Below are 24,036 nucleotides of genomic sequence, written 5' to 3'. Positions count from 1 at the left end.
AGGCCCCGGCATCCAGGGATAGTGGTTGCCAGAGAAAAGTCCTAATACCAAGTAGTCAGGTGAGAGAGCAAAACAACATAGAAGCTAGGCCAAGTTCCAGGCTGGCCAGAAGCTTAGAGAGAGGAAGACACGGACCAGGAGGCCTACAACCTGCTCACTGGGGAGAGTCCAGAAGTGCACCCTTCCTATCAAGTACCCTGGACCATACCTGCCGTTACACCAGTAAAGGTACTGAAGCGAATGCCCTGTGTGTCCGTTATTCCCCCTGACCCGACCGGGCCACCTCTCACCTGCATCCCTTACATCAACCCAGCCTCGGGGGCCCGCTCCGCCTGTGGGGAGCAGAAACATCTCAGCTGCCATCCCATCACCCCCGGAGGTCTGCAGCAGCGCCGGTATTCATTACCGGGAACCACAGGTGGCGTCACGAGACAAACTGTTAACAAAAACCCCCTTTTAAAGAGTGACCCCAGAGGACGGGCCCGGGAGCCGACTGCCGTGACATCCTACAAAGAAGGTAAAGGCCCGGGTACCGAGTCCCCTATATTTCCCCCTGGGCGAGTCAGCTCTTCCTGGCGTCACGAACAGGATTTAGTGCCCGTTGCCACCGGGTACTCTGTGTCATATTTGAACTGTGTTTGAACTGTGGTGAACATCACTGCCATTACCGCGTCGCCGTGCGGGAAGAAGAGGGGCGTAACCGCGGGAACGAGAGAGGCATGACCGTTGGTAGCGCGTGAAGCTCAAGCCCCGCCTCGCACTCTGACCCAGCACCAGGAAGCGTCAGGTCCTGGAAGGAGACCGTTGTCTGCGGAGCTGCAGCCTACCCGAAAAAGAAAGAGAAGGTAGGCTACAGTTTACTAGGGATGGCGCAACCATGGCCGACAACCAGCACCAGTTAACGCTCCCGATGTTCAACTCGCACCAGGCGCTGTTCAGGCCGGAGCGGCCGCCCCACCAGCAGGAGTCGTGACTCCATTGATACCCATGGCCCTGCCGTATATCCCCGGATGACGGCAAACCAGACACCCTGTCTGGATTCAAAAGGAAAATATGCGGTGTACTGGATATGTACTCAATGACTGGTAAACAGAGAGCCGCTGTTGTGCTGGGACAATTGACTGGTGCCGCAGAACGGGAAATTGAAACCTGGTCAGCCGCAGACCAGGAATCGGTATCCATTATATTTAAGAGAATGCAAACTGTCTTTGAAAACCGCACAGAGACAGATCTTCGGATGAGGTTCTACCACTGTACCCAGAAACCTGAGGACAGTATCCGGGACCATGCCTGGCATTTACAAGAGGCACTGCGGGCCCTGAAACAGGTTAGTCCGGCCAGCATACATGATGAGAACAAAATGATGACAGAACAATTCATCCGGGGGTTGAGGTCCCAGGAGGAGAGCAGAACTGTACGGTGGTGGGCCTTAGATCATCCAAATGCCCCTTTGACACCCTGAAGGACATGGCTATTAAGGGCCTTCAGCCCCTGGAAACATCAGATACTGCTATCCAGCGTTACCAGGGTGGGGTCGCCCCAATGGCCACAACACTCACTGCCCCTTCGTTAGCGGCTGAGACAAAAGTGCAAACAGTGCCCCCTAGCGAGCTGGACAGCCAGCGCTCTGAAGTGCGTCAGCTAAGTAAAACCCTGACCACTGTCCTGAGCGCCCTGCAGCTACAGGTGGAGCCCGAGCCGGATGGAAGGATCCTACTAGCCGACAGTCCTGAGGATGTCCCCTGGATGAGGAGAAGAAGGAGGACAACGCCACCCCGTGGGAGGACCAACGACCAACGTCACCCTCCAGGAGAACTCATCTGCTACCATTACCACAAGACAGGCCACACCACGTGGATCTGTCCTTTAAACTGGCAAACCCGGGGGCCAAGGGCCGACACTCAGGAGTAGATCAACCGGGCCCATCAAGCTGGTACGACCGGCTTGTAGGAGGAAGGCCTTTCCTGTCCATTGTGCTGGATGGCATAGCAACACCTGCACTACTGGACACCGGCTCACAGGTAACCATCATACCTGATGTCCTACAAAAGGTACTGGTTCATAGATGAACACCACCCGCCAGCCCCAAATCTTTCTGTGTATGCTTCCAATGGCCTTCCTCTTAACCTGGTAGGGGTTAAAGACGTGACAGTGAAGGTGGGGAGAGTGGAACTAAAGGACCAAGGACTGATTGTCATAGAATCTAACCCTGGTGATACAAATCCATATATGATACTTAGTACAAATGTTGTTGGTAACTGTTTGGGAGAAGTGTTGTTTTTACTACAACAGATTGCTGACACTGCCAAACCAGGGCAGAGGAAGGTGCTCCAGAAGGAAATTCGCGCCCTCCTGTACCAGCAACAGGTAAAGCTAACAGGTGGTGAGATTGGTAATGTACGGATGACAGACCCGATACCCATTGTGATTCCCCCAATGAGTGAAATGCTGATTTGGTGTAGGGCAGCAATAGGTCTCAAGGGACAGAACTACCAGGTGGTAGTAGAGCCCATGAACTCAGAGCACAGACCTACACTCCTAACTGCTAGAGGGGTAGTTGATGTACACAATGGAAGGGTGCCCGTACGCCTCCTAAATTGTGGGGAGGAGGAAGTTAAATTGCCACGATATGCCACTGTTGCCAGACTGTATACTGTGAATAATGATGCCATACACACGGTGGAATCCTTGACCCCACCAGATACAGTGGAGGACAATGACTCCGAAACCCAGCTGGAGGAATGGTGTCAACAGCTCCATGTTGGAACTGACGCCACTCCTGCCCATCAAAAAATGGTGTTTACAGAGTGGTTCAGGAATATGAACAGGTGTTTATTAAACACCCACTTGATTTTGGAAGGGTCAAAGGGGTACAACACCACATGCCCACAGGTAACCATCCATCCATTAAGGAGCGTTACAGACCATACCACCAGCACATTACCAAAAAGCAAAAGAAATGTTGCATGACATGAAAAAGGCAGGGGTAGTAAGGGATAGCTGTAGCCCCTGGGCAGCCCCCCTGGTCCTGGTCAGAAAGAAGGACGGTAGCATGAGGATGTGTGTCGATTGAAGACAAATTAATCGGATAACACATAAAGATTCATACCCTTTGCCCCGTATAGAGGAAACCCTGGCTGCACGAAAAACTGCCAATTATTTCTCTACATTGAATCTCACTAGCGGTTACTGGCAAGTCTCTGTTGCTGAAGAAGACCGGGAGAAGTCAGTCTTCACCACCCCGATGGGATTATGCGAATTCAACAGCATGCTGTTTGGACTCTGCAATGCACCCGAACGTTCCAGAGGTTGATGGAGTGTTGCTTGGGACACTGGAACTTTGAGACAGTGCTGCTATACCTGGATGACATTATCGTGTACTCGAGGATGTATGAAGACCATCTAAAGCACCTGGCGGAGGTATTTGAGGCATTGTCCCGGTATGGGATGAAACTAAAACCTTCCAAGTGCCACCTGCTCAAACAGAAGGTTCAGTACCTGGGACACGTGGTCAGCTCAGAGGGGGTTGCACCAGACCCAGAGAAAGTCACTGCCATCCAGAAGTGGCCTGAACCAAGGAACATCAAAGAAGTACGTCAATTTCTGGGACTGCTCGGGTACTACAGGAGGTTCATTAAGAACTGTACCAAAAAGGCAGCACCTTTACAAGATCTCCTAGTAGGACAGTCAAAAAGGGGTAAAAGTCCTGCATTACAGTGGGGCAAAGAGCAGACTGAGTCCTTTGCATCAATGAAGGAAGTCCTAACCGATGAGGAAGTCCTGGCTTACCCCGACTACGGCCAACCTTTCCTGCTGTACACCAATGCCAGCAACTAGGGACTGGGAGCTGTGTTGTCCCAGAAGCAAAACGGCAGAGAAAAGGTAATTGCCTATGCCAGTAGGAAGCTTCGCCCCACTGAGAGGAACCCGGAGAATTAAAGTTCCTTCAAGCTGGAGTTCCTGGCTTTGGTCTGGGCTATCACTGAAAGATTCAAGCATTACCTAGCCTCAACTAAATTCACAGCCTTTACCGACAATAACCCCTTTACACACCTGGAGACAGCCAGATTGAGTAGCCAGATTGTCGAATTACCAGTTCACAATCAAGTACCGGGCAGGTCACAAGAACACCAATGCTGATGCCCTGTCAAGAATGCCCCACCAGTCGGACACCGAGGATGAAGTGGATGACCTAGAAGAAATTGAATTACCTGCTTTCCACAGAAATGGAAGGGTCCACGAGCAACACGACTCCAGAAGACGTCATGGTAAGACGATAAACCCTTTACCTCATCACAGTTGGAAGGAGACCCATGACAGTGATCCGGCTGTCAGCCTTATTAAAAGACTGATAACCCAAGAAGGTTCTCACCTGGAGAAGGATGCTCCTCCACAAGCCAAACACCTGTGGAATGAGAGAAACCGGCTGTTCATCTACAGAGAAAAGCTGTGCAGGAGGTATGTCAACCCCAGAACCCATGAAATGGTGTGGCAGATTGTTGTACCCAGGACGGATATCCAGATGGTGTTAGAGACCTACCACGAACAAGCAGGTCACTTTGGCTGGAAGAATCTGGAAACCCTGCTGAAGGACTGATTCTATTGGGTTGGAATGGGGAGTTCCATTGAAAGGTGGTGCCGGAATTGTGGGCCCTGTAGCCTCAGAAGGAAAGACTACGGCAGCCAGAGAGCACCTTTGCAGTCCATCAAGACAACCCAGCCCCTGGAGATTGTAGCTCTGGATCACGTCAAACTGTCGCGCAGCAGATCAGGCTATTCCTATGCCCTGACCATGGTGGCTCACTATTTCCGGTTCCGGGTGGTAACCCCTGTCAAGGATTTGACAGCAGAAACTGCAGCAAGAACGTTTCAAGCCTAATTCTGCACACCCCATGGATATCCGGACAAGGTGCTAACAGATCAAGGCCCTGCCTTTGAAGCTGAGCTGTTTAAAGAATTCTGTCACCTGTACGAATGCAAGAAGATCCGGACTACACCGTATCATCCTCAAACCAATGGTATGTGCGAGAAAATGAATAACATCATCATTGACCTGTTAAAAACCCTACCTTTGGAGGAGAGGAACCAGTGGCCAGAAAAGCTACCTGACCTAGTGGAACTGTATAACCACATACCTGTGAGTTCTACTAATTGTACCCCAGCGTACCTCATGGGAGCAAGACCTGGAAAATTGCCCATGGACCTGGAACTCGGTGTGGTAGAACCTGCTGCGGATATGTCCACTGAAGATTTGGACACAAGTCTGCAAGAGCAGTACAGGAAAGTACAGGCCTGTGTCGAAGACAGTGTAAACAAGGTGAGGGAAAGACAAGAAGATCAGTATAACAAGAATGCACCAGCAGAACCCTTGGCACCTGGAGAGATATTGCTAAAGCAAAAAAGAAGAGGTCACAAGCTCGATGACCAGTGGGAAAGAGAGCCCTACACAGTGTTGAATTCTAAATTTGACAGCACAAAAACCTGCCTGATCAGCAAGGATGGAGGTAAAACAACCGCAACAGTCTCAAGAGACCACTTGAAATTGTGCCCAGGTCTACTGAAGACACAGGAGAAAGAAACACCTCTTGTAATAATGGAGAAACCCAAGGAGGACGTAGTTCACACCGTCCTAGGAGACTTCCCCACGGACTGGCCTCAACTTGACGGAGCAGTTATCATACCAGTGATACACTTCTGTCAACCACCGGAAGAGCCTCCACCACAAGAAGAACCTGTGAGCGCCCTAGAAGAACCTGCTCAGGAACAGGAAGAGTCCCCAGTAAACAGCGTACTTGCCAGTCCCATAGAGAGATTGAGGCAGTTTTAGAATCTACCCGCACGTAGATCTGATAGGTTAACAGAGAGTGCATGCACAGACACCAGTATCACCCCAGTGCTACGAAGGTCCACACGCATCACACAAGGCGAAATCCCTGCCAGGAATATGGAATAAATACAAAATGCCTATATTGTAAATAGTTACCCAGTTGGGTATTGCCTACTGTTATAATGTGTTCATTTAGTTACCCGTAAGCCGTAAGGGTATAAAGACTGTAGGTTATGGACGGTGAATAACCAAAAAACTTTCCATTGTAAATAGTTGCACTTATCAAAGTGCCCCCATATTTGTTTCATAAAAAGACCACAGAACAAAAACAAGTATGGCGAGGCCGAAGACGTGGTCCAAGACCTGGATCACTTATGCCCTGTAGCCACGCCCAGGGCCTACGTTGTGGGTTTTCAGGCGGGTCCCTCATGCTACTCTTGTTATACCTTCAACAGTGAAATGGACATCTGGTGACGTGACTTACTGTAACATTGTTAATGTAATTACTATTGTTACTTGTTGTTACCTGTTTAAAATGCTTCAGTCCAGGAGTACTGAATTGTACTGGGGGGAATGTGGCACCCTGCTACTACAGGTACCACAGGACCCAAAAGGGTACACGGATGGACTTCTCCACAAGAGGCCCTCACTACATGCAGACACCTCCGCCCTTCCACCTCAGACCACCAGAGGGAGCCCTGTTAGGGATATATAAACTGGAGGGTGGAGTCAGGTAGTTAGTGAGTTAGTCAGTCAGAGAGCAGTGAAGACGCTGTATGTCTGTTGCTGCTCTGAGGGCCCCGAGTGTGGCCGAGGCAAGGAGAGAGAAGAGAGGAGTTAAGGGGGCAGAGGAACGTCTGAAGCTCACCCCAAGACACAAGCCGGACACCGGGTCCGCGCCTACATGGTTCTCTACACCCAGTAGGGACAACTGGCATATCAGGAGGCTTTCAGGCCCCTGGTCATCCTGAAGATACCATCAATTTCAGGACTAGGAACCACGAAGGCCCCGGTGTCCAGGGATAGTGGTTGCCAGAGAAAAGTCCTACTACCAAGTAGTCAGGTGAGAGAGCAAAACAACATAGAAGCTAGGCCAAGTTCCAGGCTGGCCAGAAGTTTAGAGAGAGGAAGACACGGACCAGGAGGCCTACAACCCGCTCACTGGGGAGAGTCCTGAAGTGCACCCTTCCTATCAAGTACCCTGGACCATACTTGCCGTTACACCAGTAAAGGTACTGAAGCGAATCCCCTGTGTGCATGTCCGTTATTCCCCCTGACCCGACCGGGCCACCTCTCACCTGTATCCCTTACATCAACCCTGCCCCGGGGGCGCGCTCCGCCTGTGGGGAGCAGAAACATCCCTGCTGCCATCCCATCACCCCCGGAGGTCTGCAGCAGCGCCGGTATTCATTACCGGGAACCACAGGTGGCGTCACGAGAAACTGTTAACAAAAACTCCCTTTTAAAGAGTGACCCCAGAGGACGGGCCTGGGAGCTGACTGCCGTGACATCCTACAAAGAAGGTAAAGGCCCAGGTACCGACTCCCCTATATTCCCCCTGGGCGAGTCAAATGCCGTCTTCCACTCGTCTCCTTGGCGGATCCGGACCAAGTTATACGCCCCACGAAGATCGAGCTTGGAGAAGATCTTCGCGCCTTTAAGGCGGTCGAACAGCTCAGAGATGAGTGGCAGGGGGTATTTGTTTTTGATAGTAATTTGGTTGAGTCCTCTATATAATAATAATAGTTTTTATTTTTATAGCGCCAACATATTCCGCAGCACTTTACAAATTTTATGGGGGACATATACAGACAATACAGAATAAGCATATCTCATATCGAATGGAGTGAGGGCCCTGCTCGCAAGCTTACAGTCTATGAGGAAATGGGGGAGACACAAAAGGTAAAAAGTACATATATTGTATAATGCAGCCTTGATATACTAAATAGGATAAATAATAATACATGGACAGGTCACCAGCCAGTATGTGTACAGTCCTGACAGAGGCTATTAAGTGCATGGTTGGTATGAACCTGAAGTTGAAGAAGATTTTAATATGGGGGCAAACTGGGACGGACAGAGTGTGTTTAGGCGATACGCCAGTCTAAAGAAATGTGTTTTTAGAATCCACTTGAAACTGTGGGTATTGGGAATTAATCGAACTGTTCTGGGTAGTGCATTCCAAAGAATTGGCGCAGCACGCGAGAAATCTTGGAGATAGGAGTGGGAAGTTCGGATTATGGAGGATTTTAGTTTTAAGTCATTTGCAGAATGGAGGGCACGTGTAGGGTGGTAGACTGAGACAAGGGAGGAGATGTAGGGGGGTACTGAAGCATGGAGCGCTTTGTGTGTAAGCGTGATAAGTTTAAATTGAACTCTACATTGGATGGGCAACCAATGCAATAACTGGCACAGGGAAGAGGCATCGGTGTAGCGGTTGGCGAGGAATATGATCCTTGCTGCTGCGTTAAGGAAGGCTTGGAGAGGGAAAAGTTTATTAAGAGGGAGACCAATTAGTAGAGCGTTGCAATAGTCAAGACAAGAATGAATAAGAGCTACAGTAAGAGTTTTTGCCGAGTCAAAGGTGAGAAAAGTCCTGATTCTTGAGATGTTTTTGAGGTGTAGATGACATGAACGAGAGAGTGATTTGATGTGAGGAGTGAAAGAAGTATCTGAATCAAAAATGACCCCAAGACATCAGGCTTGTTGCTGGGGAGTTATGGTTGAGAGACAAACGGAAATGGCAATATCGGGCGCAGGTAGGTTAGTGGAGGGAGGAAATATGAGTAGTTCAGTTTTTGACTGATTCAGTTTTAGGTAGAGGGAGGACATAATGTTAGACACAGCATAAAGACAATCACTGGTCTTTTGTAGTAATGCCGGGGTGATGTCCGGAGCAGAGGTGTATAATTGGGTATCATCAGCATAGAGATGGTACTGAAAACCGAATCTACTGATTGTTTGTCGAATAGGAGCGGTGTATAAGGAGAAAAGAAGGGGGCCTAGGACTGATCCTTGAGGAACCCCGACAGTAAAGGGAAGTAGTGAGGAGGAGGAGCCGGCAAAAGACACAGAGAAGGAGCGGTCAGAGAGATAGGAGGAGAACCAGGAGAGAACAGTGTCCTTGAGGCCAATAGTGCGGAGCATAGTGAGGAGGAGCTGGTGATCCACAATGTCGAATGCTGCAGAGAGATCCAGGAGAATCAGCAGGGAGTAGTGACCATTAGATTTAGCTGTTAGTAGATCATTAGAGACTTTAGTGAGGGCAGTTTCAGTAGAATGTAAAGAGCGGAAACCATATTGTAAAGGGTCAAGAAGAGAGTTGTCTGAGAGATAGCGGATGAGACGGGCGTGGACCAGGTGTTCCAGGAGTTTAGAGATAAAGGGAAGATTGGAAACAGGTCTGTAGTTGGCCGTGCAGTTCTGGTCAAGGGATGGTTTTTTAAGTAATGGTTGTATGCTGGCATGTTTAAAAGAAGAGGGAAAGATATCAGATGAGAGGGAAAGGTTGAAAATTTTAGTTAGGTGAGTGGTGACAGCTGGAGCAAGGGAATGAAGGAGATGTGAGGGAATAGGGTCACTGGTGTAGGTGGTAGGGCGAGAAGATGCAAGGAGCCTGATCACTTCATCTTCCGTGGCTGGTTTGAAGTCAGAAAGTGAGCAAGATACAATGTGGCGGGGGAGAGCATGCATAACATTTGGGGATTGGGAGAAAATTTCCTGTTGGATATGGTCAATTTTTTCTTTGAAATAATTGGCCAGATCGTCAGCGCTGAGGTTGGTGGTCGGGGCCTGTGTTGTTTGATTGAGGAGAGAATGAAACGTGTCAAAGAGTCATTTAGGATTATTGGAAAGTGAGATGATGAGGTTGTTAAATTAGGTTTGTTTGGAGAGGTGAAGGGCAGAGTTATATGTTTTCAGCATAAATTTATAATGGAGGAAATCTTCGGGCAGATTTGATTTTCTCCACAGCCGTTCAGCGCACCTGGAGTACCTCTGGAGAAGACATGTTTGAGGCGTGTGCCAGGGTTGTCGCTGTCTATGCTGAATTTTTCTTTGTGTAGGAGGTGCGGCTTCATCCAGGGCGCATAGCATTATTTTGTTATAATGCTTCAATGCAGAGTCGGGACATGAGAGGGAGGAAATTGGGGCCAATGATGATTGCAACCTTTTTATAAATTTCTGGGTGTTAATGGCGCGTAAATTTCTATAAGTGTGGACGGTGGGAGTGTCTTGAGTAGAGTCACTGTTCTTGACTGAGAATAAAAGAAGATTATGGTCAGAGAGTGGAAGGGGAGAGTTAGTAAAGTCATGTACTGAGCAAAGCCGGGAGAAGATCAGGTCCAATGTGTTCCCGTCTTCATGTGTAGGAGAATTAGCAAGCTGTGAAAGGCCAAAGGAGGAGGTTAGTGATAAAAGATGCGTGGCAGATGGGGAAAGAGAATCGCCAATTGGGATGTTAAAATCTCCCATGATTATCGTGGGGATGTCGCAGGATAGAAAATTTGGAAGCCAGGCAGCAAAGTGATCCAGGAATTGATGGGGGGGACCTGGAGGGCGATAGACAACTGCCACTCGCAGGGAGAAGGGCCGGTAGAGTCTGACTGTGTGGGCCTCAAAAGACGGGAAGATAAGGGAGGGAACAGGGGGGATAACCTGAAAAGTACATTTTGTTGAAAGAAGCAGACCAATGTCGGGGTAAAAGAGAATATATATTTTTGTAACTTTTATACTTTTGTAACTTTTATACGCTTTTTTGCTAATGTACTAACCACCATTTTGTGTCTTATAACAATAAGCTTTCCTTGCTACGTAATACTCAAATCGAAACTTAAACTAAGACAGTTCCAGTGTTGCCAAGACTTATTTCAGAGAAACGAAACAAGATTATAAGCTGACGGCTGCAATATCTGCCCAGAGACTGAGATAAGGAGATGTGGACCAATCAGGAGTGGCCAGACACTGGACTTTCATGGCTTACCCCGCCCCGGACAACCCCTTTCCCCTCCCCATTATGTAGTGTATTTAGTTTTTGTGCATGTAGGAATAAACACAGAACATTGCTGAGAACGTTGTCTGTAGTAGTCTTTTGAGCGTGCTCTGAGTTTGAACCAGCTTGTTGTCTGACTCATTCTTTGAATGGTTGACCCATGCTCATAGTTTGAATTTGGAGTGACTGGAGGACGAGTGGAATGTCATCACGACCCCCACAAATGGCGCTCAACGTGCGGCGTGGCTAGCGGTACGCCGCCCTCCCGGACCCATATCGCTGATTTCCCTGGTGGTGACCGCGCTGGCTGAATTTGAGGCCTGATCAACCTCCATCGAACACGGTAAGTTGAGATGTATTTTATATGTCTCACTTGCCTGTGTGTCAGCCGCAGTGGTTCCTGTTGGGTTATCAGGTTGGATCTGGGTGGGTGATCGGTCGAGTGGTGAGACCTCAGGCGTCCCGCACCACGTCCTGAACCAGCAAGTGTTAAAACGAGTGACGTCGCATGCCTGCGCGTGCTCGTGTGCACACCACCTCCTCCTCCCCCGGTCACTGTACTTTTCTTAGACAGCTGCCTCCTGTAACTGATAGTCGAGGTTTCAAAGCATTCCTGAATTGTAGTGTAAGGGAGAAAGAATCTGTGACGAATTGAGGAGTGCTCTTCGTCTAACACAGAGACTGCTCTAAATTCAAGGTTAGGAAAGGAGATAGATTGAGAGGTACTCTCTATCTCATCAGTGTATTGAGGTGTACTCTACACTGACGGGTGGTGCCGTAGTAGGAAAGGAGATAGATTGAGAGGTACTCTCTATCTCATCAGTGTATTGAGGTGTACTCTACACTGACGGGTGGTGCCGTAGTAGTAAAGAAGACGGATTGAGGGGTACTCTTCGTCTTATACAGAGAAACCTCATAAGGAGGGGTTCTGCTGTCAGTCAGGGTGCCGTGGTGAGTCGTACTGTAAAGTCGCCATTCAAGGTTAGGGAAGGGATAGATTGAGAGGTACTCTCTATCTTATCAGTGTATTGAGGAGTACTCTACACTGACGGGTGGCGACCTGTCGGCTGCACCAGTGATCTGAGTCGCGACAGATCATTGCATTCTATAAGAAAATGTTGCGTATATTTAAATTTGAAAGATCTCGTAAGTTGTGGAATGCTGCTGTAGGAGTTAAGCCAATTAGTGGAGTTACGGGAAGGCAAGAAGGCAAGAAGAATGTTAGGAATTTGTATAACATGATAAGCTTATCCAGTACAGGCAGGCTTTAGTTTTCAGTGTAGAAAGAATGTGTTACACAGAGAAAGGGAAAGTTGAGTGATTTAGGACTCCTGCACCAGGCTCAGACACATTTTAGAGTAGATGGTGCAGGGGGGAACAGAGAATGCCGAGCCTTTGTTCGGATACATGAAAGCTGCAGAATGTGATTTGTTATGTGACCCTAAATTGGCCGTAACCCCGTTGATGCCTGTTACTACACCTTTTTCCTGCCTCCAAGAACAATCCCACTTCCACTCTAACTCCTCCCTCCCACGGCCATCTTGCTACACCTCTTACTTGTTGTGGGAGGCCCGGAAAGCCCCAATCCGGCCTATATCCACTACTACATCCGTCCGGTGCATATTACCAGCCACCAGCACAGGTGGAAAAGCCCGCAGTCCCAGAGCACCTATCTGAAACTAATGTGACACCCTCTGCTCCAGTCCACGATGCTGAGACGCTTTCCCTGTTTCCTATGGGAGTCACCCACAACCCTGGGGATATCCTCCTCAACTTCCCAGAATTTCAGGCCAGACTGCTCTCCCTCCGCCAACAAACTGTTACTCAAGACGATACGAAGCCAGATGAGGGATGGGCTCAAGATACTCCAGCCCCCCCCTCCTTTACCCCATACGTCTCCTATGGCATCCTTCACCCCACATCCATTACCCGTACTCCGGCCCTTGCTCCAAGCAACTGCTGAAAGAACCCCACCCCCCAGCCCCTCAGAAGTTTGGGACCCCTGCCGCTCCCGTAATCTAGTAGACCCATCAGGACGCCCTGTCACTCTGTCAATAGGCTATGGTGACATCCTTACATATCGGGTGGGGGCCATAGTCAACCCTGCAAACACCTGTATGAGCCATGTTGGAGGATTGGCTCGCAAAATTTCCCTTGCTGCTGGTTCTACTCTGGCTGCAGAATGCCAGGCTCACTTAGCCGAAAACGGAGAGCTTTCAGAAGGCCATGGATTCCACAAAAGCAGGATCTCTTAGTACGTATGAATCCGGCCTAGAATACATGAAACAGTTAAAAGCCTGGGCTCAGAATCGCTTGTCAGATCAAGCTGGGTCTGTACAAGATGTTCAACAAGACCCTGATGAATCTGTGGAAAGATATGCTGCAAGACTCAGCATGCATTTTGAGGATCTCGGATACAGTCCTCACGTCAAGACGCAGGCCACCCTGTTGGTTCAGGCCCTAGTAGATGGCCTACAAGACGCTCTCAGAGATGAAGTCCTGAGAGTACGGCCCGAGATTCGTTCTTCTTCCTTCAACGACGCGGTGGACATCGTTAAAGCTTTCCAAAAATCAATGCTAAAAATGAAAAAGGATACTAAGCCAAGGAAGAAAGCCGCTCCTGCCATGGTATATCAAGCTCAAGAAAGCTACCCACCCCCTGGCAACCAACATGGAATCAAGTGGGTAATGGTTAAAGGCACAGGTGATGATACTCCTCCCACATATAGAAGACGAGACAGAAGAGATGACAAGGGACCATCTAGAAACAGAAGACAACCTCGTGATTCTGAAGGACGAATGTTGTGTTGGGAGTGTGGTAACCCTAATCACATTCTCAGAGACTGTCCAACCCGCAGACAGTACCATGACCGCTCATTTCATGATGGTCCACACAACCATGGACCTTCCCGTGAACCATCTCATCCACGCCAATGACGGCTCGGTCAACCAGTGTCCACTTTCCCGGCTACGCATCTCACGGCCGCCTGTGGGACTGTCATTTTACAGGGGGACCATCAACCACTGGAGTTCCTGGTGGACACTGGGGCGGCCACATCTGTCATTTCCTCTGCACAGCTCCCTCCTTCTGTATCCCTATCACCGGATACCCTCACCTGTGTTGGGGTGGAAGGCCAACATATTTCCTCTCCACTCACAGTCCCTGTGTCTGCAGGACCGTTCATCGGAGTACTCACAAGATTCTTGGTCTCTGAAACTTGCCCTGTCAATCTGTTGGGAGCCGATCTCTTAGAGCGGATGAAGGCAACAATTACCTTCGGAAACCATAGTATGGAGCTTCTTTTGCGGGACCCTCTTTCCGAACAAGGGACTGAAGACCGCTGTGTTCTTAACGCCTTCCCTCTCATGATGATGACCATACAACCTCACACTCTTCTTGATACCTCACAGTTCCCTCATTCTCTGTGGTCCAGTGGGCCAGAGGACGTCGGCCTCCTGCAGGTTCCCCCGGTCCGAGTACACCTCAAGCCTGGACACAGGTACCCACGGTTGCCACAATACCCCCTCAAGGCTGCACAAGAACAAAGCTTGGGTACCCAAATCGCTTCCCTCCTGGAATCAGGAGTCCTTGTCAGATGTGTATCTCCATGCAATACACCCCTCTTTCCTGTAAAAAAAGAAAACCGCTCCGGGAGAGCCTCCAAGATACCGGTTGGTTCAGGATCTCAGAGCCGTCAATGCAGCTACCATTTTAGAAACTCCAGTGGTACCCAACCCAAACACCCTTTTGTCTCAGGTGCCTCCAACGGCCACCTTGTTTACGGTGTTAGATCTGGCCAACGCCTTCTTCAGTATACCCTTACATGAAGATTCGTGGTTTCTTTCTGCCTTCACCTTTCAAGGAGCACAGCTTACATGGACCAGGACTCCACAAAGAGCCCAGAACTCTCCTAACCAATTCACTCATTCTATGAAGTCTATTCTGGAGCCATGGGTTCAAGAGAACCCTCAGATCACCCTTCTACAGTATGTGGATGATATTTTACTCTGTGGCACTGAAGAAAATTTGCCAGAGATGTCAGCATCCCTTCTCTGGTTTCTTCACTCAGCTAACTGTAAAGTCTCGAAAGGCGAAGTCCAATGGTGTCTGCCCAAGGTCATTTTCCTCGGACATTGTATATCACAAGGTGCTAGACAACTGACTGAAGAAAGAAAATAAGCCATCATGGATATCACCTTCCCAACCACCTATTCCGCTATGCAGACTTTCCTTGGTCTCATCACTTACTGCAGGCAATGGATCCCTGATGCCTCAAAGCTCATGCAACCTCTGTACGACTGTCTCAAGAATGAAGGCTCAGTTTGGTTTCATGCTGAAGATCCACGTGTTTCTCATCAACACAGACTATGTTTTGACCGCCTTAAACATGCTGTTGTCTCTGCCCCGGCCTTGGGCTTACCAGACTATACTCAGCCATTTCACCTTTTTTGTCTCGGAATCGGAAGGTCATGCCTCTGGAGTTCTAGCACAACGCTATGATCATAAGTATCGGCCTTTGGGCTACTACTCAGCCCGCCTGGACCCTGTCGCCCGAACTGCCCCCACGTGCCTTAAGGCGGTCCACGCTGCTCACATCCTCCTTGACAAGTCAGCTGATATCGTCCTTGGACATGATCTAGTTATACAGGCCGGCCATGATCTCTCAGCTGTTCTGCAACAAACATCTCCGAAACATCTAACCAACCAAAGACACCTGCGGCTGCAGTGTTCCCTATTGTTGCCCTCCAATATAACATTTACCAGATGTCTGACTATCAATCCTGCCACTTTGCTTCCACCTTCTAGGGGGGAAGGTGAAGAGGGTGAAGGTCCATTGGTGGAACCTCATGATTGTATAAAAATTTTGCAGGAAGAGACTTCTGCTCCAGAGAATATGGTGGCACATCCGCTCGCAGACCCTCAAGGGAAGTTCCACACGGGATATGCTGTCACAACGGACCTAACAGTCCTCAAGGCTGAAGCTCTACCACCATACATGTCTGCACAAGAAGCTGAACTTGTGGCTCTCACAGAGGCCTGCCAACTGGCAGCAGGAACAACGGCGAATATATATACCGATTCCAGGTATGGACATGGAATTTGCAATGATTCTGGACTCTTGTGGAAGTCTAGAGGATTCATCACAGCTGCAGGTACACCAGTGAAACATGTCTCATGGATTAAGGCCCTAATGAAGGCCCTGGAACTACCCATTCAGGTTGCTGTTATCAAGGTCAAGGCTCATGGAAGACTAGAATCCAGAGGAGCCAGGGGCAACCACCTAGCTGACCAAGCAGCCAAGACTGCAGCAGTGGAGAATGTGTCATCAAAGTGGCAGGAAAAAGGAAGAAGAGATGGGGGAGACCCTGCAAACCGTAGCTGTGGCGCTCACTAGAGCAAGAGCCAAAGAACAGCCGGCGGAAGACCATACAAGTCCAGCGGAGACACGAGTGGAATCCAGGGGGGTCAGGATGCCTGAAGAAAAATTGTGTGAGGAACAAAGGAAGACCCCCCACTGAAGAAGTCAAGCAATGGAAAGCGGCAGGAGCCGTGCTGGCAAGTCACAAAGATTCAAAGGTCAACTCGACTCTTTACCAAGTGGATGGGAAGCCTTGCTTGCCCAGGCGCATGTACTCAGCCGTGGCAGCATGGGCTCACGGGCCTACACACAGAGGAAAGAATCAAGCCTTGGCATGTATCAAGAAACTGTACTTTGCACCCGGAATCTCTTCCACTGTGACTGCGTACTCAAAATCCTGCTCTGTCAGCGCTACCTGCAACCCAACGTGTACGGCACGGGTCCCTCTCCAACACCTGGCTAAACCAGACTACCCTTGGTAGAGAATACAAGTCGACCATATCCAAATGCCTAAAGCAGGAAAATAGGAGTACGTTTTGGTAGCCGTGGATATGTTCTCAGCCTGGCCCGAGGCCTACCCGGTTGTCAACATGACTGCTAAAGTCACAGCCAAGAAACTGATCACCGAAGTTGCCTGCAGATTTGGAGTTCCCCAAGTCATAGAATCGGATCAAGGACCAGCTTTCACAGCAAATATCTACAAAGAACTCTGGAACATGTTGGGAACAGATTTGGGCCTCCACACTCCATACCATCCTGCCAGTTCAGACAAAGTGGAGAGAATGAATTCCACACTCAAGACCCAGCTCTTGAAAATGACCTAAGATCATCCCCTCCCCTGGCCCGACCTACTCCCCATAGTATTGTGTCATATCACACACACTCCTCAGGCCAAACATGGGCTGACTCCCTATAAAATTTTGTTTGGGACCCCACCCAAGATAGGAGAGATTATGCCCCAAGAGTTGTCTGAAACACATGATAGAGTGGTAAAATTTGTGATTGCCTTGTCTAGAGAATTGACTAACACCCGCTCTCCAGTATCTGCTTCTCTCCCAGAATCCACAGGTGATGCAGTACATGATTTCATCCCAGGCGATCTAGTGTATGTGAAGAAGTTTGTCCGGAAAGACTGCCTCCAGCCGCGGTTCGAGGGACCGCACACTGTGCTTCTCACCACCCCGACGGCTCTGAAGCTTGAGGGCAAGAGCACCTGGATTCACGCCTCCCACTGCAAGAGAGACAAAGCGAGTCTATAAAAGATGACTACCTTCTTCTATATCCTTTCCATATGCTTACTGTCTGTCCCAGGGTGGACAGCTACCACACAGGGGTAGATACCTCCTTCTTCTCAGGTTAGTTGGGAGGGCTCAAGGGATTCCTCCAACAAGTTTGTCTAGTAATGGGAGGTCTACGAGTATTGGGCCTGGTGGTCCTGTGCTACATAGTCCCCTTATACAGGAAAGTTATAACCAATGTTGTCCCAACCTCCGGGACCTTTCTGAATCAAGAGAAGATATGGAGAAATACACTCCTTTGAACAAGCCTGACCAGCCCCCCCCATGACAAAGTTCAATTGAGAGATTTAGTTTAGGGACAGTTGGGAGAACTCCATGTGTCATCCAGGATAGGGCTCGATTGTCTGGGGGCGTCCCATAAGGGGGCAGCTTCTAAGATGATTGGGTGAAGAAATCCACCTCCCCTCTCCCCACACATGGACAGTCTCAAAGGACCCGAAGCAAAGGAAAGCTTAGTGTTTAGGGGGGAATGTCGGGGTAAAAGAGAATATATATTTTTGTAACTTTTATACTTTTGTAACTTTTATACGCTTTTTTGCTAATGTACTAACCACCATTTTGTGTCTTATAACAATAAGCTTTCCTTGCTACGTAATACTCAAATCGAAACTTAAACTAAGACAGTTCCAGTGTTGCCAAGACTTATTTCAGAGAAACGAAACAAGATTATAAGCTGACGGCTGCAATATCTGCCCAGAGACTGAGATAAGGAGATGTGGACCAATCAGGAGTGGCCAGACACTGGACTTTCATGGCTTACCCCGCCCCGGACAACCCCTTTCCCCTCCCCATTATGTAGTGTATTTAGTTTTTGTGTATGTAGGAATAAACACAGAACATTGCTGAGAACGTTGTCTGTAGTAGTCTTTTGAGCGTGCTCTGAGTTTGAACCAGCTTGTTGTCTGACTCATTCTTTGAATGGTTGACCCATGCTCATAGTTTGAATTTGGAGTGACTGGAGGACGAGTGGAATGTCATCACGACCCCCACACCAACACCTCCCCCTGATTTGTTGTCAGGTCGCAGGGTATGAGAGAAATGTAGGCCACCATAGGAGAGAGCTGCAGCGGCGGTGGTGTCCGACTGCTGGATCCAGGTTTCAGTGAGAGCCAGAAGGTTGAGGGAATTAGAGAGGAAAAAGTCATGGATGTAAGAGAGTTTATTACAAGCTGAGCGCGCATTCCAAAGGGCACAGTTGAATGAGACAAAAGATATGCAGGGAATATTAATGAGATTAGCAGGGTTTCTGAATGTAACAGGGAAAGAGTTAGTGTTATTATTACTGGAGGGTCCTGGGTTGGGAGAAATATCACCTGCGACTAATAGAAGGAAGATACAGAGAGTGAGCAGATGGTTGGGTGATTTGTGAGTGCGTTTCCTTTGTTGTATGGTGGGAATGAATGGATCTGCGTGGTATAACATTGTGAAGAGAGCATGGCAACTGTAAATAGGAGAAGAGAGGAGTGAGGGGTTAATATGGATGAAGTGTGCCGAATTTGTGGGAGAACTGTGAATGTGGATGATTGTAGCAGCCAGAATATAAATGGCACAGATACAAATGGTGAATACTGTTTGCCAAAAAGATGACCTGGAAGCAAGTTTGTTTAATTGTCTTGCATGTCTTACCTGTCTTCTGCCCTGTCCAACTGCCATTTTCTAACTGCCGCTGCACTTTGATAAATTATGGTACTTCGATAAAGTATGCATAAATGCTATATGCATAAATGCCCCACATAAATGCTGCCCCTTGACTATGTCTCAATATATAGGGATGTATCTGCTTAGATCTACACAGATTTAACTAGTTAGCAATCAATCAACTAGCTTAAGACAACAGGAGACAATAAAACTGCAGAAAAAAAAAAACAGACTGGCAACTCAACATGGATCATAAACTCTTAAAGTAAGTGTGATGACCTTAAAGTATCATGGATTAAACAACGTAGAGGAGTGAGAAATATATACCAGTGATTGATAGGCTGCAGAGCATTGCATGGAGGTACAAGGCAGTTTTCAGGATAGATCACACATAGGAGTGAGAAATATATACCAGTGATAGGCTGCAGAGCATTGCATGGAGGTACAAGGCAGTTTTCAGGATAGATCACACATAGGAGTGAGAAATATATACCAGTGATTGATAAGCTGCAGAGCATTGCATGGAGGTACAAGGCAGTTTTCAGGATAGATCACACATAGGAGTGAGAAATATATACTAGTGATTGATAGGCTGCAGAGCATTGCCTGGAGGTACAAGGCAGTTTTCAGGATAGATCACACATAGGAGTGAGAAATATATACCAGTGATTGATAGGCTGCAGAGCATTGCATAGAGGTACAAGGCAGTTTTCAGGATAGATCACACATAGGAGTGAGAAATTTATACCTGTAAGAAGAGAAGAAAGATGAATATTAACAATGCCATTTTCTAACTGCCGCAGCACTTTGATAAATTATGGCACTTCGATAAAGTATGCATAAATGCTATATGCATAAATGCCCCCGCATTCCGGGGCGTAGTGAACTGTCTTTCTTTTTTTACGAAGAAGAATCCGGCTCCAGCCGGGGAGGCAGACTTCCGAATGAATCCCCTAGCCAGATTTTCTTCGATGTACTCTGACATGGCCCGGGTTTCGGCCAACGACAATGGGTAAATACGCCCACGGGGTGGAGTGGCATGGGGAACCAGGTCGATAGGGCAATCATATGGCCTATGAGGTGGCAGTGTCTCTGCTTCCTTCTTGTCGAAGACATCAGCATAGGACCAGTACGGTGCCGGTAGACCAGTTAAATTAGCCGGAGTAGATGGAGGTCAAGCCGGGCGAACCGGAACCAGCAAGGTCTCATGGCAATCCTGCCCCCAACGGAGCACTTCGCCGGATTGCCAAATCAGAACGGGTTCATGTCTCTGTAGCCATGGTAGACCTAGCAAAAGGGGGTGAGAGAGTCCGGAAAGCAAATGGAAGGAGATCCTCTCTGAGTGCAGCATTCCCACCTGCAGGGTTACGGGTAGAGATGAGCGTTGTTTGACTCGAATTGTTCGCCAATCTCAAATTCAAGCTGTTTTGGGCAGTGTTCGAGCCATTCGGCGAACACGAACGATTTGAGAAAAATTCGGCTGTTCGAGGTTATGTTCGATAACTGTTCGTGCACCAAAATCATAACTGGATTTTTTCTCAGTAATGATGAAAATTAATGTTAATACGCAGTTTGAGTGTACAGCGGGGTGGGGGGAGGGGCAGGGGATGGATCTCTGCAGGAATAATGAAGATCTCCATTTTTTTTTCTCTTTCCCGCATTTACAGTGGGGAGGTGCAATCTGTCAGCCTATCAGCAGCGCACACACGGAGCGAAGTGCTTTTTTTCACACAAGCAAGGGCATGTGTCATTGGCAGTGTATGTCACATGTCCTTGCCCTATAAGACCAAGCCATTTTCCCCGTCGCCACCATTTTCTCACTGCTGCAGCTGCGTGTTAGACGGCACCGCTGTTGCTGTGTGCGCTATGCCTTGTTAATTTCAAGCCAATTTTCGCACAAATCTACAGATAGCTTGGGAGTAGGGAATAGTTGTGATTGCAGTCCTTTTAAGGACTAGGTTACAGCATTTCCTACGACTTTTATCAGGCAGGTCTGTGCTCTTAAATAGATAGATTGTGGGAGTAAAGACTAATTGTAATTGCAGTCCTTTTCAGGACTAGGTTACATCAGTTCCTATCAGTTTTTGCCAGGCAGGTCTGTGCCAGTGCTGTGCAAGTTTTTTTCACAGCATTTGGCTGAATCTAGCAAAGCTAATCCTTTTTGGCCTATTGCAGAGTGTGTTAGTCAGTGGGGTAGCCTATCTGTGTTGCAAGATATACCACCTGTGTATAGAATACCAATTTTTTTACTGCACCTAGTGAAGTAAAATCTTTTGGGCATAGCATCATTCTATTAGTCCATCTATACTGACCTCCATCAGGTTGCAAATTGAATATAATTTTTTTCTGCATCTAGCTCTGAAAAAATATTTGGGCTTCTAGCAGTGTGTGGGACTTGTTCTATTAGTCCATCTATACTGACCTCCATCAGGTTGCAAACTGAATATAATTTTTTTCTGCATCTAGCTCTGAAAAAATATTTGGCCTTCTAGCAGTGTGTGGGACTTTCTCTATTAGTCCATCTATACTGACCTCCATCAGGTTGCAAATTAAAAATAATTTATATCTGCATCTAGCTCTGAAAAAATATTTGGCCTTCTAGCAGTGTGTGGGACTTTCTCTATTAGTCCGTCTATACTGACCTCCATCAGGTTGCAAATTAAAAATAATTTTTTGTCTGCATCTAGCTCTGAAAAAATATTTGGCCTTCTAGCAGTGTGTGGGACTTTCTCTATTAGTCCATCTATACTGACCTCCATCAGGTTGCAAACTGAATATATTTATTTTCTGCATCTACCTCTGAAAAAATATTGGGCTTCTAGCTGTGTGTGGGACTTGTTCTATTAATCCATCTATACAGACCTCCATCAGGTTGCAAACTGAATATAATTTTTTTCTGCATCTACCTCTGAAAAAATATTTGGGCTTCTAGCTGTGTGTGGGACTTGTTCTATTAATCCATCTATATAGACCTCCATCAGGTTGCAAACTGAATATAATTTTTTTCTGCATCTACCTCTGAAAAAATATTTCGGCTTCTAGCTGTGTGTGGGACTTGTTCTATTAGTCCATCTATACTGACCTCCATCAGGTTGCAAAATGAATATAATTTTTTTCTGCATCTAGCTCTGAAAAAATATTTGGCCTTCTAGCATTGTGTGGGACTTTCTCTATTAGTCCATCTATACTGACCTCCATCAGGTTGCAAATTAAAAATAATTTTTATCTGCATCTAGCTCTGAAAAAATATTTGGCCTTCTAGCAGTGTGTGGGACTTTCTCTATTAGTCCATCTATACTGACCTCCATCAGGTTGCAAACTGAATACAATTTTTTTCTGCATCTACCTCTGAAAAAATATTTGGGCTTCTAGCTGTTTGGGGGACTTGTTCTATTAGTCCATCTATACTGACCTCCATCAGGTTGCAAATTGAATATAACCCAGCTAATAGTTTTGGCCTAATACCACAGTTTGGCCACTCAGCTCTGCTCGGTTCCCATCCATTGTTTTTTTGTGCAAACAACTCCAGAGTTGTGAATTAGTTAACCACCAAAATGAGTGGAAAAAGGCCTGCTGCTGGTGGAAAGGGGAATAGGCCTGTTGGGAAGAGGAAAAAAGGTTGTGTCCGTGGGGTAGGTTTTAAAGCAACAGTAACATCTGCAGAAGAAAGACCATCTTCCAGCCAAACTAAAATGTCTACTTCTTTTAGCGGACAATTTGATAAGATCCCTTTCTTACGGCCACGCCAATCGCTACAAATTCCAGATGAGGCACAAAAACAGCAGGTGCTTCAACGGATATCAAGTGCTCCTTTAAGTGGGCTCTCCTCCACATCAACTTCAAAATCACAAATACCCCAGTCCTCAAAGGTGTCACCCCAATAGCACTTGCTTCCTCACAGCTCCCAAATCTCCAGCTGCCCGTCTGAGTATGAGGTAGAACAGATGGTTGAGTCTGCAGAGCTGTTTACTCATACTATAGCCTGGGAATCAGAGGTCGACTCCAGCGCTTCTGTGAATCCAGACGAGGAAATGATCTGCACTGATGCCCAGAATCTTTATGAGTCGGATCCAGGACCAGACGCAGAAGGTTCTGACCATAATGTAGACCCTCATTCCCAAACTGTAACTCCTGTTGGTGGAGACAATGAGGAAGACGATGATGAGACTCAAATACCTGATTGGAGCGACAACTTTAGTTTTTTGTCAGGGCAGGAACAGGTTGGCTCTGAGGACGACGGGTGTGATAACGCACAGGGTGATGATGATGAGGTTGGAGATCCCACTTACTGTCAACCCACAGTCAGCCAAGAGATGAGGTCAGCAGAGGAGGTGGAGGAAGATGCTAGTGACGATGAGGTCAGGTTGCGCCTTCCTGGACAGAGACGTAGTACTGGAAGCACGTCAACAACTGCATCCTCAAACACAACTCTGCCTCTCACCACAAGTCGTGGTGGCTCTTCAGGTCGCATGGGTGCTAAGCCTTGCATAGCCTGGGCATTTTTTCAGATCGATAAAGATGACCCAACTCGAGTTATCTGTAACATTTGTCAGCAAAAGCTAAGTAAAGGCCAAAAAATACATAGTTTGAGTACTTCATGCATGAACCGGTACATGGACATGACGCATAAGTTGCAGTGGGAAGCTCAGTGTGCTACAATGCGGCCTAGGCGGCCGGGCCAACCACCATCTGCCATATCTTGTGCATCCGCGGCCTCTTCATCCTCTGTGACTGGGGGGACAGCAGTCACACCTGTTTTGGGGCGCAGACCTGCCACCTCTTTACCCGCAAAAGCCAGCGTGATTGGCAGGTCATCATTTTCTTTGGAGGTGGTAACACCAGCTGGTGTTGAGCGCTGTCCGACATCGATAGCACCACCTTTGGATCAAGGCAACCTAACATGTCCGCCTGCATCTTCCTCAC

The sequence above is a fragment of the Phyllobates terribilis genome, unplaced genomic scaffold (assembly GCF_046119375.1).
Source record: "Phyllobates terribilis strain yellow unplaced genomic scaffold, ASM4611937v1 Scaffold_11__3_contigs__length_659146591, whole genome shotgun sequence".
In the NCBI taxonomy this organism is placed as follows: Eukaryota; Metazoa; Chordata; class Amphibia; order Anura; family Dendrobatidae; genus Phyllobates; species Phyllobates terribilis.
This window is presented reverse-complemented; position numbering follows the sequence as displayed.